This window comes from Triticum urartu, chromosome 1A, assembly GCF_056163025.1.
Source record: "Triticum urartu cultivar PI428250 chromosome 1A, HENAU_Tu73, whole genome shotgun sequence".
Classification (NCBI taxonomy): domain Eukaryota; kingdom Viridiplantae; phylum Streptophyta; class Magnoliopsida; order Poales; family Poaceae; genus Triticum; species Triticum urartu.
In genome coordinates this window covers 275460341-275477993 of record NC_141873.1, presented here as the reverse complement: position 1 = coordinate 275477993, position 17653 = coordinate 275460341, and positions in this window count along the sequence as shown.

Sequence of the window (17653 nt, the reverse complement as noted above, 5' to 3'; positions counted from 1 at the left end):
TCTCAACTCCGCAAGTGTTTCAAGACTCCTGACTGCACCATCAACTTTGAAGAGATTGATCTCCAAGAAGACATGTCTTATCATGAGCATCCCGTTGTTATTCTTGAAGAAACTGAGCGCAAGACTCGCAACAAGTCTATCAAATTCCTGAAAGTGAAGTGGTCACATCATTCCGACCGTGAAGCCACCTGGGAACGTGAGGACCACCTCCGTTCCAAATATCTGAAGTTTTTCCAGTCCTAGATCTCGGGACAAGATCCTTTCATAGTGGTGGAGTGTTGAAACGCCCCATATGTAACCTGCCATATTTGTATTCCAACTCTTGCCATTTCCGGCACTAAGTTATGATATTTCCTCGTTGTTGAATTGTTGTCTTCGTGTTGCTTTTGTCTTTGTCATGCATCTCATATCATGTCATCATGTGCAGCGCTTTTGCATTCGTGTTCGTCTCATGCATCCGAGCATTTCCCCGTTGTCCGTTTTGCATTCCGGCGCTCCTATGTCCTCCGGTGTCCCCTTTTACCTCTTTTCGTGTGCAGGTGTTAAACATTCTCGGATTGGACCGAGACTTGCCAAGCGGCCTTGGGTTACTACCGGTAGCCACCTGTCAAGTTTCGTGCCATTTGGACTTCGTTTGATACTCCAACGGTTAACCGAGAAACCGAGAAGGCCTCGTGTGTGTTGCAGCCCAACACCTCTCCAAAGTGGCCCAAAATCCATCTAAACCCCCTCCATCATCTAGGTTGTTCGATCATGATCGCGTGCCCGCAAACCGTGCTCAATTTGGAGCCTCCTAGCTCCCTCTACCTATAAATATAGACCTCCCTCCGAAATTTCCGGATCCCTAAACCTAGCCCCGCTCCCTCTCCGCCACCGAATAAAACCGCCAGGCCAGACATGTCTGCCGCCACCGCACGCCCACTCCTGCGCTGACACGTGGCGCCCGAGCCCACTTCGCCGCCTCCCGCCGCCGCCGGCCCACGTCTGGCCCTCCCGGCCCGAAGCCGCCGCCGCCCGTGCGCGCGCGCCTCTTCCTCGTCGACCGCGCCGTCCGGTCGCCGCCCCGCCGCCCGAGCGCGTGGCCGGTCGCCTCCGCCGTCGCCGCCGTCCGCCGCCTCCTCTCCACACGCCACCGACCCCGACCGGGGCAGCGCCGCCTCGCGCCGCCCGGGGCAGCGCCGCCCTGCCCCGACGACGGATCCGGCAAGTCCCCTCACGTCGGCGAGCTTCTTCAACTCCGGCGACCCCGCACAGTGTTTCCGGCGAACTCCGATCCGCGTGCAGATCCAGATCCAGATTCGGTTTAGGGTTGACTTTTTGCCTCTGCCCCAGTAATTTTTGGCATTTTTCATCATGCCATAACCTTGCACCCCTGGCTCTATTTTGGGCGTGTAGCATATCAAATTGTTCGTCTCGACGAGTACTTCATTTCATTCCATTGCCCCATGTTCATTTGAGCTCATCTTGATGCCCTAAATGTTGTTGCAAGAGTGTTATGCAATGTTAGTTTCAGATTCTTATCAGTGATTGGACATTTGTCATTTTTGCCATGATTAATGTGTGCATCCTATGAACTTGAGCCCTACATGTGTTTTGAAGTATGCCATGCCATCTTTACAAGGGTGTATGTCATGTATTTTTGTGATCTTTGTGGTGACTAGCACAAGCATGCAAAGTAGCTCTCGTAATGTTGCTGATTTCAGGGACTTAGAAATCTTCTAAGTCTTTTCCCTAATTATATTTTTATGCCATGTATTCTTGTTGCTACAGAGTGATCCATGCCTCTTTTGAGCATGTTCAGTAAGGATCATTTTGAGATATTGTTGTACTCTATCCATCCATGTCTTTTTTTTCAATTATGGAGCATCCTAGCATGACTCAATCGAGCCCTACTTTTGCTATAAAATGTTCCTGGCAGATGTTTACATGTTAAGCAATTTTGCCGAGGTTGTTGTAGTTGATCTGTGCATGCTATGAGGTTGTTCTTGCCATGTTTAGCTTCTATGCCATGTCTACTTGCTGGGTGTATGCTTAGTTTTTCATGCAATGCTTTGTGGTGAGTCCATCGAGCTCGTAAACATGCCTACGTGAATCTGTTTTGCCATGTTCCGGTTTTCTGCTAAGTCTGAATCTGTTAACGAAAGTTGCTATGTTCACATGGTTGCCATTGTATTTTCTGATCCCTTTTGGCTTATGGTCAGTAAGGGACTTTTGTTGTATGCTTTGAGTAGCTTCATGCCATGCCTTGCTTTGCCATGATATGTTCCTGTAGCATGTTGTTATCTAGCTCTAAACATTGCTTCCTGATGTTAAATTCCTGACATGTTATTTTCACTAAGTCTGTAACCTGATATCTTTTGCACTTTTGCCATGCTTGTTTGAACCTGCTATTGTGTGAATTAGCCGTAGCTCAGTGTTCATATTTTCTCGAGCATCTTGAGTGGATCACTGCCATGTGATTTGTTTCTATGTTAGAGTGCAGTAGCTTGTTGTTCTTGATGCATTTAGATGGCCTCATGTTGTTAATCGCAGATCGGTGCCATATTTGTTTTGCTTGTCATTTGCAAACCGTGCATCCGATTCCGGTGATCTTTACATCGATTTCGACCAAAATCAACTCATCTTTCCAGTGGAACTTTTGGTTTTCCAAGTTGAGGCCAGGTTCAATATTTCCTTTCCGAAACATGCATATGCATTGCATATCACATCCCGCATATCATGCCGTTTTGCATCATGTTGTTTGTGCATTGCACCTGGTTGATTGTGGTTCCCTTTGAAAGCGGGCGGTGATACGGAGCACTTGATCTTGGAGCATGAGACGAAGTCTTTTTCTGAAAGCCTGGGTTGGGTGGGTGGGAAGATCCATTGCCACCTTTGCTCTTCTGCTGATAAGGCTGACGGAACGGAGGAGGAGGAGGCAACCAATACTTTTGCTACTTAGTTACCACTTGAGTTGAGGAAGGAGTTGCATCCCTGACTCGCTTCTTGGAAGCATCGCACTTGAGTTGAGCAGCCTCTTGTTTCAGTGCCATATTGTAGAACTCATCATACTTTTGCGGTTGAAAAAGCACAAGGGCTAGTTGGAGATCTTCTCTGAGGCCACCTCTGAACTGATAAATCATGCTCTTCTTGTCTGGGACGTCTTGCTTAGCGAAACGAGCGAGCTTCTGGAACATGATGTTATACTAGTAAACAGACAGGCTGCCTTGCTTCATATTGCGGAACTCGTCACGCTTGCTCTCAACATTGCTCTGAGGAATGTGGTGAGCTTTGAAGTCTTGACGGAATTCATCCCAGGTAATCACACGACCTCCTCTGGAATCTTTCTATTGCTGATACCACTTTGTAGCTTGGTCTTTGAGTTGGAACGAGGCAAACTTGACAAAGTCCTCAGGCATGACGTTACTGCACTCGAAATGCTTTCAGATATCCACGAGCCAATCATCAGCGTCTATTGCCTTGACACAATTACTGAAGGTCTTTGGCTGGTTTGCGAGGAACTGGTTGAGTGTAGCAAACTGATTTTGATTGTTGCCATGGCCTTGATTCCCTTGGCAGCGCTCTTGCAAGAGTTGCATAAGCATCTGCGTGTTTGCATTGGTAGCGGCCATCACAGCTTGCCATGCCTCCGGAGGTGGAGGTGGTGGCGGCGGTTCAGGATTCTGACGTGTTGGAGGAGCCATCCTGAAGAGGGTGACATCTGTTAGCATCATGACAGACATATATTCAAGCTGAATCAAATGGATCAAAATTGCAGCATATAGTCTTAACATTCGAACAAGAATGAAAGAATGCAATCCAAATTAAATGGTCACACTTCCATAAATTGAGAAGCCACTTAGATAGAGGTAGATGAATAAAACAACAAGGTACGGACAAGAACAAATACTTGGTGAGGATTACCCAATCACAAACCAAATATTCGCGGAAGAAATACTAGATCTACGTGAAGTCCCACCTATGAAACTCCCGAAATTTTCCCGGTTATGCAATCAAGTGTTGGGGATACAGGGGAAGCATAATATCTCACCCAAAGCTAGCAGATCCTACATCTAGCTCTATCCATCCTTCAACACATAACCAAGAAACCTTCGGAAATCATTTACCTCAACCTTCGAAAAGCATCCGTTATACGAGTTATGGCAATACTCCCGAACTCCCGCCCCAGTACTGGGTGGCGTCGAGGTTATCTCATCAACAACTGCATAAAAGAGATTTTCGATGTCGGCGAAACTCAGGTATTCCAGAATTGCAACGATAAAATTGTGACGACAACACCTCGGAGCTCAACTCCCCGGGACACTGCCACAACCCCTAAATGTCAGGCGGCACCAAGAACAATGTTCTCGTCACAAAACCATCGGAACGATTCCAAGATACCCGCGTGATCCTAAATTTTTTTAGTGCAATTTGAGAAGAGAAGTGTCAAAACTCTACGTCAGGATGCCTCACCATAGCGACGAAGGGACTGAGGAGTAAAAAGAATCCTACTCTTCGATATATATAAATCCTAAAAGACTCAAAACATTTTTTCTAGACTCAACAACGCCAACGATTCGATCAAGCAGGGGGCTCCTAAGTCGGGGAAGGCTCTGATTACCAACTTGTAACACCCACGATGTGGCTATATCTCCCACGTGTCGAAGCACGACTTAGAGGCATAACCGCATGGTAAGCAATGTCGCAAGTGGGGTAATCTTCACACAACCCATGTACTGAATAAGGAAAGAAATACATAGTTGGCTTATAATCGCCACATCACACAATGCATAAATAACATTACATTCATCCAGATACAATCAAGGTATGACTACGGAACCAAAAATAAAGACAACCCCAAAAGCTTAATGTCCTGATCGCCCCAACTGGGCACCACTACTGATCGTCTAGAAAAGAAACGTAGTATCGTCCTGAGTCCTCATCGAACTCCCACTTGAGCTCAGTCGAATCTCCTGGAGCAGTATCGTCGGTCCCTGCATCTGGTTTGGAGTAATCCGTGAGTCACAGGGACTCAGCAATCTCACACCCTCGCGATCAAGACTATTTAAGCTTATAGGTAGGTAAAAGGTATGAGGTGGAGCTGTAGCAAGCACTAGCATATACGGTGGCTAACATACGCAAAAGAGAGCGAGAAGAGAAGGCAAGGCACGATCGATAAACTATGATCAAGAAGTGATCCTAGAACAACCTACGTTCAAGTATAACACGAGACCGTGTTCTCTTCCCGGACTCCGCCGAAAAGAGACCATCACGGCCACACACTCTGTTGATTCATTTTAATTAAGTTAAGTTTCAGGTTTTCTATAACCGGACATTAACAAATTCCCATCTTCCCATAACCGCGGGCACGGCTTCCGAAAGTTCAAATCCCTGCAGGGGTGTCCCAACTTAGCCCATCACAAGCTCTCACGCTCAATGAAGGATATTCCTTCTCCCAAGACAATCCGATCAGACTCGGAATCCTGGTTACAAGACATCTCGACAATGGTAAACCTAGTCCAGCAAGACCACCCGCTGTGCCGACAAATCCCGACAGGAGCTGCACATATCTCGTTCTCAGGGCACACCAGATAAGCTAAGCGTACGGGAGCCAAAGTAACCCAAGTTGCCAAGGGACGGCCCCGCACGGTGCTCTAGGTTGGACCAACACTCAGAGGAGCACTGGCCCGGGGGTTTAAAATAAAGATGACCCTTGAGTCCGCGGAACCCAAGGGGAAAAGAGGCTAGGTGGAAAATGGTAAAACGAATGTTGGGCCATGCTGGAGGAGTTTTATTCAAGGAGAACTGTCAAGGGGTTCCCATTATAACCCAACCGTGTAAGGAACGCAAAATCAAGGAATATAACACCGGTATGACGGAAACTAGGGCGACAAGAGTGGAACAAAACACCAGGCATAAGGACGAGCCTTCCACCCTTTACCAAGTATATAGATGCATTAAAATAGACAAGATATAATAATGATATCCCAATAATAAACATGTTCCAACAAGGAACAAACTCCAATCTTCACCTGCAACTAGCAACGCCATAAGAGGGGCTGAGCAAAGCGGTAACATAGCCAAACAACGGTTTGTTAGGACAAGGTGGGTTAGAGGTTTGACATGGCAATATGGGAGGCATGATAAGCAAGTGGTAGATATTGTAGCATAGGCATAGCAAAAGAGCGAGCATCTAGCAAGCAAAGATAGAAGTGATTTCGAGGGTATGGTCATCTTGCCTGCATAGTTCTCCGAGTTGACGTTAGCTTGATCCTCGTAAGCGTACTCAATGGGTTCCTCGATCGCGTACTCGTCTCCCAGCTCTACCCAAAGCAAGAACACAAGCAAAGGGAGACACAATCAACCACATGCAATGCACAAGCAACATGATGCAAAACATGGCATGACATGCGGGATGTGATATGCGATGCATATGCATGTTTCGGAAAGGAAAGATTGAACCTGGCCTCAACTTGGAAAACCAAGAGTGCCGCTGGAAAGATGAGTTGATTTCGGTTGAAATTGATATAAAGATCACCGGAATCGGATGCACGGTTTGCAAATGGCAAGCAAAACAAATATGGCACCGTTCTGCGATTAACAACACGAGGCCATCTAAAAGCATCAAGAACAACAAGCTACTGCACTCTAACATAACAAAAAAGCACATGGCAGGGATCCACTCAAGATGCTTGACAAAAGATGAACACTGAGCTATGGCCAAATCACTCAATAGCGTGTTCAAACAAGCATGGCAAATGTGCAAAAGATATCAAGTTACAGACTTGGTGAAAATAACATGTCAGGAATTTAACATCAGGAGCAATGTTTACAGCAAGATAACAACATGCTACAGGAACATATCATGGCAAAGCAAGGCATGGCATGAAGCTACTCAAAGCATACAACAAAAGTCCCTTACTGACCATAAGCCAAAAGGGATCATAAGATACAATGGCAACCATGTGAACATAGCAACTTTCGTTAACAGATTTAGACTTAGTAGAAAACTGGAACATGGCAAAACAGATTCACGTAGGCATGTTTACGAGCTCGATGCACTCACCACAAGGCATTGCGTGACAAACTAAGAATACATCCAGCAAGTTGACATGGCATAGAAGCTAAACATGGCAAGAACAACCTCATAGCATGCACGGATAAACTACAACAACCTCGGCAAAATTGCTTAACACGTAAACAATTTGCCAGGAACATTTTATAGCAAAAGTAGAGCTCGATTGAGTCAATCTAGGGTGCTCCATAATTGCAAACAAAGACATAGATGGATAGAGCATATCAATATCTCAAAATGATCCTTACTGAACATGCTCAAAAGAGGCATGGATCACTCTGTAGCAACATGAGTACATGGCATAAAAAATATAATCAGGGAAAAGACTTGGAAGATTTCTAAGTCCCTGAAATCAGCAATATTACGAGAGCTACTTTGCATGCTTGTGCTAGTCACCACAGAGATCACAAAAATACATGGCATACACCCATGTAAAGATGGCATGGCATAGTTCAAAACACATGTAGAGCTCAATCTCATAGGAGGCACACATCAATCATGGAAAAAATGACAAATGTCCAATTACTGATAAGAATCTGAAACTAACATTGCATAGCACTCTTGCAACAACATTTAGGGCATCAAGATGAGCTCAAATGAACATGGTGCAATGGAATGAAATGAAGTACTCGTCAAGACGAACAATTTGATGTGCTACACGCCCAAAATGGAGCCACAGGTGCAAAGTTATGATGCGATGAAGAATGCCAAAAATTTACTTGGATTAGGAAAAAGTCAACCCTCGAGATCAGATCTAGGGTTCGTGCACATTCTTCGAGGTGCTCGCCAGAGTCAGCGCCGGAGCTCGTCGGGGACTTGTCGAAGGAGAGGAGGAGGCTAGGCGGAGCGGGATCTGAGCGTCGGACGGCGAGGCGGCGGCCGCGGCGCCGGGCGGTGAGGGGCGCGGCGGCCTCGGGTGGCGCGGAAGCCGAGGCGTCGGCGAGGCGGCGGCCAGTGGCGAGGCCGACGCCGGCGAGGAGGAGGCGGGCGGCGCGGCGAGGAGGAGCGGGTGCGGTCGGGCGGCGCGGAGGAGCCGGGCCGAGAGGGCCTCCCGCGGGCTCCGCGGGCCGCGGCGGTGAGGAGGCCGGCCGGGACACATGGCGCAACGCCACTGGCTGCGGGGCGGCGGCGCGATACGTCCAGCGCGGCCCGGACGTGTCCGGTGCGCGGATGGAGCGGGGGCTAGGGTTAGGGTAGGAAGGGATCCGAGATTTTCGGGGGGAGTTGCCTTTTTATAGGTAGAGGGAGCTAGGAGGCTCCAAATTGAGCACGGTTTGTGGCCACGCGATCGTGATCGAACGACCTAGATGATGGAGGGGTTAGGTGGGTTTTTGGCCACTTTGGATGGGTGTTGGGCTGCAACACACACGAGGCCTTTTCGGTTCCTCGGTTAACCGTTGGAGTATCAAATGAAGTTCAAATGACATGAAACTTGACAGGTGGTCTACCGGTAGTAAACCAAGGCCGCTTGGCAAGTCTCGGTCCAATCTGAGAACGTTTAACACCCACACACGAAAAGAGGTAAAATGGGACACCGGAGGACATAGGAGCACCGGAATGCAAAACGAACAACGGGGAAGATGCTCGGATGCATGAGACGAACACGTATGCAAATGCGGTGCATATGATGACATGATATGAGATGCATGAAAAAGACAAAAGCAACACAAAGACAAAAACCCGACAACGAGGAAATATCATAACTTAGTGCCGGAAATGGCAAGAGTTGGAATACAAATATGGCAGGTTACATACGGGGCGTTACAGGGCGGGGTCGCCGCTTCTCCCCGCGCTGCCGGGTGCGGGATCTACAACAGGCGTCGCCACTGGCGGGAGCCTCATCTTCTTGGTGTTGGGATCAGCCGACTCCATTTTCCTCGAGGGTGTCACGTCGCGCTCACAGATTTGAGCAGAGTAACGAATGACGAGCCTAGTTGTAGTGCGACCGAAGAAGAAGGGGAGCTGGGGGTTTTCTGTAGGAGTGAGGAAGAAGGGGAGCTGGGGTTTTCTGTAGGAGTGAGGTGAGGAATTTGGGGGTACGAGTGGAGCAAGCTGACGTGAGGTGGGTGGGAGCGAGGAGGAAGAACAGCACCCAAGTTTTTTGGCGGGGGGGGGGGGGGGGGGGTGTGCTGGGTGTGGGTAGCGCCTCTCATTCGGTAAATATATGGGCTTTTGAATTGATTTTACTATTTACTAGTGTGGATGGGCTGTTTTGTCTTGGGCCCAGAGAAACAATTACTACTAGTACAGTGGAGACACTCTACAGCTACCCAGAAAAACAATTACTACTAGTACAGTGGAGACACTCTATCGCTTCTGGCTCCTCCTAGGTCATTGAGACGTCTCCCTCTACTGAATGCCGTTATACTTTTGTTCACCGACATGCGGGCCATGCAGCACGCGGGCCCAAATGTCATCCACCAAATTAGAAGGCAGTATGCAGGCGGAGAGTCACCCCGGTCATAGCGTGGCAGTAATGAGCCGTCGTATCACAAAACCCCACCTCCCCGCAGTCTAAGTTTGACGGACGAAGCAACCATAATTTCACTCTTCGCTGAATCCCCTTCGCCCTCACCATCTTCAAGAAAGGCAACACTCGCATCTGCCACTGTTCTTCTCTCCGAACGAAGGGAAGGTAAGCGCATCCGTGATGTTGGTATATTTTCGTTCAGAGAAAAAAAAGAACTTTTGCAAAGCAGTAACCGATCCTCACTCTCTTTTTTGTTTCATTGTCATTGCGATTGTGTTTTCCTTTCATTGGTCTCCTAGTATTCGTCAGTTTCATGATGGACCAAGGAGAACCAGGCAAAGATCTACCGATATTGGAGCAGACGCGGAAGGCTGATCCCCACGAGACAGAGAGCTCCAAGAAGATGGAGGCAACCACCGAGCCGACCCCAGATACGCTCACGGCCACTATTGAGATGGTAAATGCCACGTTTGAGGTTACAGCCCCCGTGGCACTGCAGGAGCAGTTTTCCCCCTTCAAGGATGTGTCCCCCCCCCCCCCCCCCCCCGCTGAGCTGCCCAAGGTGATTTCCTTCTTTTCCGATCTCAATTGTGGTTTTTCATCTAAGTATGTGGTGATTTTTTTTAGAAAAGGAAGTATGTGGTGATTAATAATGCAGAATTTTATTAGCTTCGATGCCATGGTATACATAGTGGTTTAAATAACTTGTGTTTCTTATACTGAAAAGTAATTCAGAATTTGTTTCTGTTTCAATTAGAGCCCTGATGTAGACAAGGATTGTGTGGTTGTATATGTCACCCGCTATGAGGCGGACGATCTGAATATACGCACTAGGAAAACAGAGTTCTTAGGCTGTTGGATCTTGGAAGCCATTTGCGGTTATACCAATGAAGAGTTGTATTCCAGCCTCACTGTTGTCAGGCGTGTTGTCCAGGGTGTACTGAAGCACAAGAAGTTCAAAGCTACTCCTTCGTTTGTGAGGCATACTGTTCTTGTCAAGCTTACGCAGGAAGATGACGTGGCATGCCTCCACAAACAAGTTTATCAGTGGCAAGGCCACAAGGTTGTCTTCATGAAGGTTCACATGATTGAGCTACTGCGGGACGTCCTCGATGATGTTCATGGCAAGGTCCGTCTTGTGTCCAGCCCAAATTAGATCGAGGCATGAAATAGTTGCCCCAGCTAGTGTTTAATAGTAGTTTGGATTGTGTATAATTATCCGAACCTTGCCTGTTATCGACCCCTCTGGGGCTAGTACTCTGTTTGAATCCGTCTATGGGAACTGCTGCTACTTTTGTGTGCCCATGAATCATGTGAGAACCATCGTAATTGTTGCCGAAATAGATGCGTCCTCACTAGTTTTTTCATGAATATGGCATGGTAAGACATAAGTTGTCACGGTTTATCATACGAGCAGTGTGTGTTTTGATGAAATAGAGCACTCGTTCGAGAACCGTGCGCCGACGTATACATAAGTACTTGTAAATAGTGTTGGTGCTACCTCACTTTAAGCAGTTGTGCAAAACACGGCACATTGGCTCAGCTCGCTTCAACACTAGGCTATCGACCAGCTAACAATCAACAATCTGCTGTCTGACATATAAGAAACTATGTATCTTGTTACAGTGGTTCATGCAGTTAATTGAGGCCACAATGTAATAAATTCCAAACGTTCACACGCTAGTCCAGCGCTCATGTGGAACACTCACATTAAATTCATCTTCCTAAAAAACTTGAAAAGCATAAGTTAAGCAATTTTATACATCTTAATGATTCATAGAACATAACAAACATATACTGGTTCACAGCAAAAGACAAAATTGTAAGAAGGTTTACAAATCAGGAAAAAACAAAGCAAGGCTTCTTTGAGCAAAGGGCCTCCCGGCAGGCTTAAATTTCCTGGAGCTCACTCTGGTTTTTTCTTGTTGCCACCATCCAGGGTTAGGTTCTCTCATTACAGAATAACCAATTATAATTGTGGTCTTAGCTGGAATGCTGAACTGAACCATGCAGTGTACTGACCAGCTGAAATGCTTGTGCATTCCACTAAATTTATGCACCGCTATTTGCAGAAATAAGCATACCACAATGCCTCTTGTCCATGCACCTGTCCAAAAAACTGCCGTGCAGCCATGCCAGCTAGTCCTCAGCCCATGGATGAACTGGTAGAAAGTGCATTCCGGACTAGGATGCAGTTGTTTTCGCTCGTCCATGCACTACAATCAAGAAGTAAAACGTATGAATCAGCTTCTTTTAGATTGTGTTGGTCATTCTACCTTAGTTACTACCAATGTAGGGATACCTTGAAGACGGGAGGTTAGACGATGGCAACATGGGATAGCCATCTCATTTTGCGCAGTTGTACTAAAACTGAGGTGTGTGCTTTTGATTGCGCGGATGGAAACGATACGGAGACAGACATCCCGAAACGATATGGAGACAGACATCCCTGTTTGCGCAAATACGAAATACAGTTATTTAAACAGTGACATATATTACTACTTTCCCTCGTTTCCTCTTAGAACCAAGTCCTAGATTCATGCTACAGCTTTCCCACTTTCTTCCCTGTTTGAACCAATGCTTTGAGTCGACTGTATGAACTAGCTTTACTTCTAATAATAGTAGAAGTCTAGGTGGCTTTGGAACAGCGGACGGAAGTAGAAAAGGATCCACACGAAGGGAGCTGGGGCAGTAGAGCAAGGCAGGTTTCGAAGGAATATATACCTGAGGGTCATCGGCATGTGGCAAAGATGGCGTCGGGAAGCCGCATCTTGGCCACAATACCGTAGGGAGGAAGAAGGGGTCGGAGGCCCTCCCAAGCCGTCGCTCTCTCGGAGAGAACAGCACGGCCGCCGATCAGGACGCGCGGGCAGCCGTTGGCCTCCTCCCTCGCCGCTGACGACAGCGTGAACGATGCACCTACACCCCTGCCCCGGTCGAGGTTGTCCAGTCGGATTTGTGACCAGCCGTGAGCTGAGAGAGAGCATGGCCACCTATTTGTTGCTTAGATCTGGAGAGCATGAGAGAGTGAACGAGAGGAACCCTAGTAAAGCAAGCGCTAAGGTTCCTACTTTTATATATAATGGAGTGATTTTGTTGTACCAGCTTCAAAAAATGCGCTCCTACGTGTACCCGCGAGTGGGTGTGAGTGAACTAGTGAGTGTGTGCACCGCTTCTCTTCGTGAGAGTAAAATATACTATGCCCAAAGAACGTTTGCCGCAAGAGCAATAGTATAAGTGTGTGACATGTGAGCTAAAATAAAATGTGCGCGCCGTCCTTTGTTTTTTAGAAGTTCTGAGGGTAGGGTGTGAAGAGCACATATGTGCGTGACGTCTACCTGCAGATAGACAGTGGGCGCAACATGCGAGTCTACGAGAGGACTCGGGAGAGTCGTGACTCGTGAGGGTGCGTGTGCGTGAGAGAGAGGGGGGCACGTATCAATGCAATGCATGTGTCCGTAAATCATTATCCGACAAACGTTCTCCACAAGCCTTTTCCTGACGAACGCCGTAAGAACCGTTAGATCGGCATCCGACAATGTCAGTTTTGCCATGTCATTTAACAGAACAGCCACTCCTCCTACACACAAATCTTCCATGTGAGTGTTAGCAACTGCCGTATGCTCCCTCCGTTCCGAAATGCAGTGCATATAGCTTTATTGAAATTCAAACCTCACAAACTTTTACCGATTTTTTGTGTACCAAATTGCACATGTAGAATACCATGTATATATCATTTCATTCATCTTCGAGAGGTAACTATAAAGATGGGTGAGGATTCTACAAAGAAAGACCATCGTATCACCTGCAACAATTTCAAGCATCCTTTAGTGTCGAGGAATATCATAGGAACTCTATATGATATGATTTTTATAGGATTTTTTCCTTTAGAGCCAATTGGTTCATAGGAATAGATTCATATACTCTACATTTCAAAGGAAATAAACATGATATCATTTCTATAGCTTTAGAGCCACTTGGTTCATATGAATGGATTCCTATACTCCCTTAATTTCAAAGGAAAATAAACATTAGCGTATATTCAATAGAAAAGTTCCTATGATATGAACCAAATTACATCTCTTTTCTAATCCCTCCTCATAGGAATTGAGATACATGTCATCTCTAGATTCAATAGAAAAGTTCCTATGATGTGAATCAAATGACATCTCTTTTCCAATCCCTACTCATAGGAATTGAGATGCTCCATGTCATCTCTTTCCCTACAACTTCCATGTATACATCTTCTATTCCTAAATAGATAGTACAACCCACTAGTAGCTTTTTTTTTCCAAAACATGCAACTATGGCACAAGAACTATATAATGTGCCAATAACTTTGAAAGATGGTCGCTGGATGAAGCTAAACCGACAGTGCAGAGATAGGCAAATCCGAGCACTACTGGTCGTTGGATATCATCAACATTCCACTTGATCTGCCACATGTACAATTTAGAAGACTCCATGGTTGAACTTAAGCATACTGCACAAACCTCAAAACATAAGCACTTCTCCTTTGTTCTAGAATCTTCTGTATCATAATTGATTATTTTTTTCTAAATGAATTACCATTATTTGTTTTTACTTTATGATTTACAATGCACAACCCCATGAATCTTAACATTTTTATAAAACTAATTGATTTTGAATGAGATGAACTATAAGAACTAAACGAACATCTACATCATGCATATATGACTCAAAGCTTTAGATGCTATAGTGTGTATTTATTCATAATTTGGTTTCGAAATCTCATGCGTTCAATACATGTGTACCTTACTAGTTTTGAGTAGAGTAGAAAATTTCACGTGGCCCCGGGTATATCAAAATGCAGGGCCCATGCATCATTGCCTTTCGGTCGAACCTACGTCCACAATTTTTTGTACGTACTATATCTCCACTGGTCCCGAACCAAAAATGCTGCCTCGTTCCCGTAAAACCAAGCGGCCCACACATATTTAAGGCGTTGACTCGAACCCGTTCACTATGACATGGCCCCGCACGCCGTAGTACTCCTACAAGCCCTACCGCCGCACTCATCATCGGTTTTCTTCAAGAGGACGAGGGAGAAGCCGATTTGTAGTGGAGGCGCTTTCAAAAAAAGGATCTGTAGTAGAGACCCCTACCCTAGGGTGCCCTAGGTAGCTGCCGCACGCATCATTGTTTTCTCTTTTCTTTATGCTCTTGCGCCCTAGAGTGAAATGATGGTTGCTTCGTCCATCCAGCTTAATGCGGGAAAGGTGGGGCTTTCTGATTTGACCCCTCATTGCTCATTTTCTACTACTGCGGCGCTACGACCGGGGTGCCTCCAATTCCAACCGCTGCTCCGAACTGTAATTTGGTGCATCGCAAGTGGAACAAGACGGTGGATGAGCCACCTGTCGGCCAAAGGGGTCCTGTTAAGTGTGTCGCCATTTCGTGTGTGGACTGACCCTGCTTGAGTTGCTACGCCAACACGACAGGAGCAGCCTACCACTTGGTTTTGCTCCTTGGTGAATCCCGACTATATTGATCTAAAAAGATACATGCTGAACTACCCTCTCCATCTTGGTTTTTTTATTTTTAGGCGTCTCGGTTTATAGGGCCTGCACGTAGTTCTAGGTCATCCATTTGACTAACTAAATATGAGTTACTATGTCACAAAAAGTATATCATTGAATTCTTAAGCGGATGTAGTTGTATTTAAAAGTCGAGGGCGGGGCTTTTCCTACGCGGTAGGTGGGGCAGTCCCGCCTAGTCGGTTCGACAGAGACGCGAGAAGACGAGGGAGTAGGCTGCTGCAAACGTAGGGCTGTGTGATTTGACAGCGAGTTACTGCTGGACAGGTGGGGCCCCATGATTTGACTTGCCATTATCATTTTAACTGTGGCACTATGATGAGGACATGACTACCTTGGATATGACCAAAAATATTGCATACATGCATATTTGTCAGGTGATTTCTAATGCAAACTATTCAATAATCTATTTATGTTATCCAGAACAAAAATACTTCACACACTTTTGTGTTTTGTCTAATTGCAGGTGTATGGGACATTTGTACAATCCACATATGAAGATAAGGGAAAAGGAGAAGTTTAGGTTCTGTTCAAAAAGTCCTCTCACGTCACTTTTGGGCCAAGAGAAGATAGAGTCCAAGTCTCTTACGTTCTGGATTCAGATTCGGACTGCACAGACATACCTGACTCAAAACGGCAACAACTTTTTCATACGGACTCCGAATTGGGTGGTTCTTTTTTTGTTGGAAACTAGATTTCGTGCTCTTTCCAACCCAATTGGATTGACCTTCAAATTCGTCCGGAGCGTTGAGTTATGGACAAAACAATCTGACGTTGCAGCAGAATCCGAGTCAAACTACAAGTCCAAAGGTGTTGCATCACCTCCACTTAGGCCCATGAGCCTTGTACGACCTAGGGTTAGTTTTAGGCTGCCTTGGGACGTCCTCCCATCTCCTTGGCCGCCACCCCTTGCTCCTATATAAGTAGATCCATCTAGTAGCTTTTTCCTTGGGATTTGTTTAGTTAAAAGTTAGCCATTGCAACTTTGTGTACTTCGTTTGTGTCCAACGACCAGACCAAGACCGCTTATGGATCCCCACCATTATCAATACTTCATATATATATTTGCAATATTCAGATTGCTTTATCATATTCTTGCTCGTTCTTCGATTGCTTGTAGGAATAGACCTTCGTGGTCAGGCTGACCGTGCTTCCGGCATCGTCAGTAACCGCACGAGATTGGTTTAGCGATTGCTAAGGCGCAACGTCGTGCACGTTTGTAGACAGATCGTCAAAGTCATCTCCACCAAATCAGTAGTTATTATCTCATCGAAAAATTGGGACACCCTTGCCTCTATCAAGTGGTATCAGTTTTCAAGTTGCTCGGTGAGAATTTCCATTTTCCCCTAGATTAGATTTATTTTCTTACCTATTGTCCAAGAAAAAGCCACAAAATAGTTAGATCTATTCTTCCTTTTGTCCAAGCCAGTATGAGCCTTTGCAATTTTCTTTTCATTGTTTGCATTATTGAATTATCGGTTGCATCGTCGTGTCGAGTTGTTGGACTTAGTGTCTAGTTCGTTTAGAGTTTCGAGTTCTGTTCACATTAGTCACGTCGCCGCTGCATCGTTATCCCTTCCGCTGTCCACCACACCATTCAGCAATTTCCACCACGTGCTACCCATAGTTTATTGTCACAATCATAGTTGAGATCGTTCACATCTTCGCTTGATCAAATCTGCATCTTATCTAGTTTGTCTTGGAAAGAGGGAGAGAAAAAAAGACAGAGAAAAAAAGAGAGAGAAAAATAAAAAAAAGTCAGAGAAAAAAAAAGAGAAAGAAAAAGAAAAAAAGTGTGAGGAAAAAAAGAGAGAAGAAAAAAAAACAAAATTCGGATCTATCTAGACTCAATCTCGTAGTTGAATTCTGTTGTGTGCACTGTTCGGTAAAACATGCATAACTTCCTCATACGAAGTCCGATTTGGCTCCGCGAGTACTCAAATAAAAGCTAGCGACGAGCCGCATCTAAATAGTTGCAGAAGCTAGTCCAATATTTGGCACCTCAAAATCGGTTTCTAAATAGGTCTTTTTGCCCTCCGAAGTTCACGAACACAGCTTATTCCAGTTTTTCACACGAGTTTTAGAATTTTTTGACTCCTCATATCAACTCGGAATTGAGTGATTCCTTTTGTGTTTGAAAGCATGAGTCAATACCATTCTTGAAAAGAAGTAATCAGAAAATTGGCTCAAACTTTTCCAGAGGAAAGTTGGAGAGAGAGAGTTGTTGTATATCCTGCTTGGCAGTTGTTTTTCATCATTATCTTTACTGCCGTTGTGATCTTCACTTATATCTTGCTGTCCAGAGCTACTTAGTATCCTTCATTGATTCTAGTTGTGCTACGTCGTGACCTCATTAGTGTTCTAGTCTCGCGTCTCTAGTCCGGTCTAGCCTAGGACCAGCATAGTACCGTCGTTGAACATTTATCCAACATTGCATCTTTGAATTGATTAATGCTAATCTTTTGCTACCATATATAGCCAACCCAACTCCACATATTTCTACATCATGTATATGTACGTTCCCCTGGCAATCGCTTTACACAATATTCAGAGTTATTTGACACTGCTGGT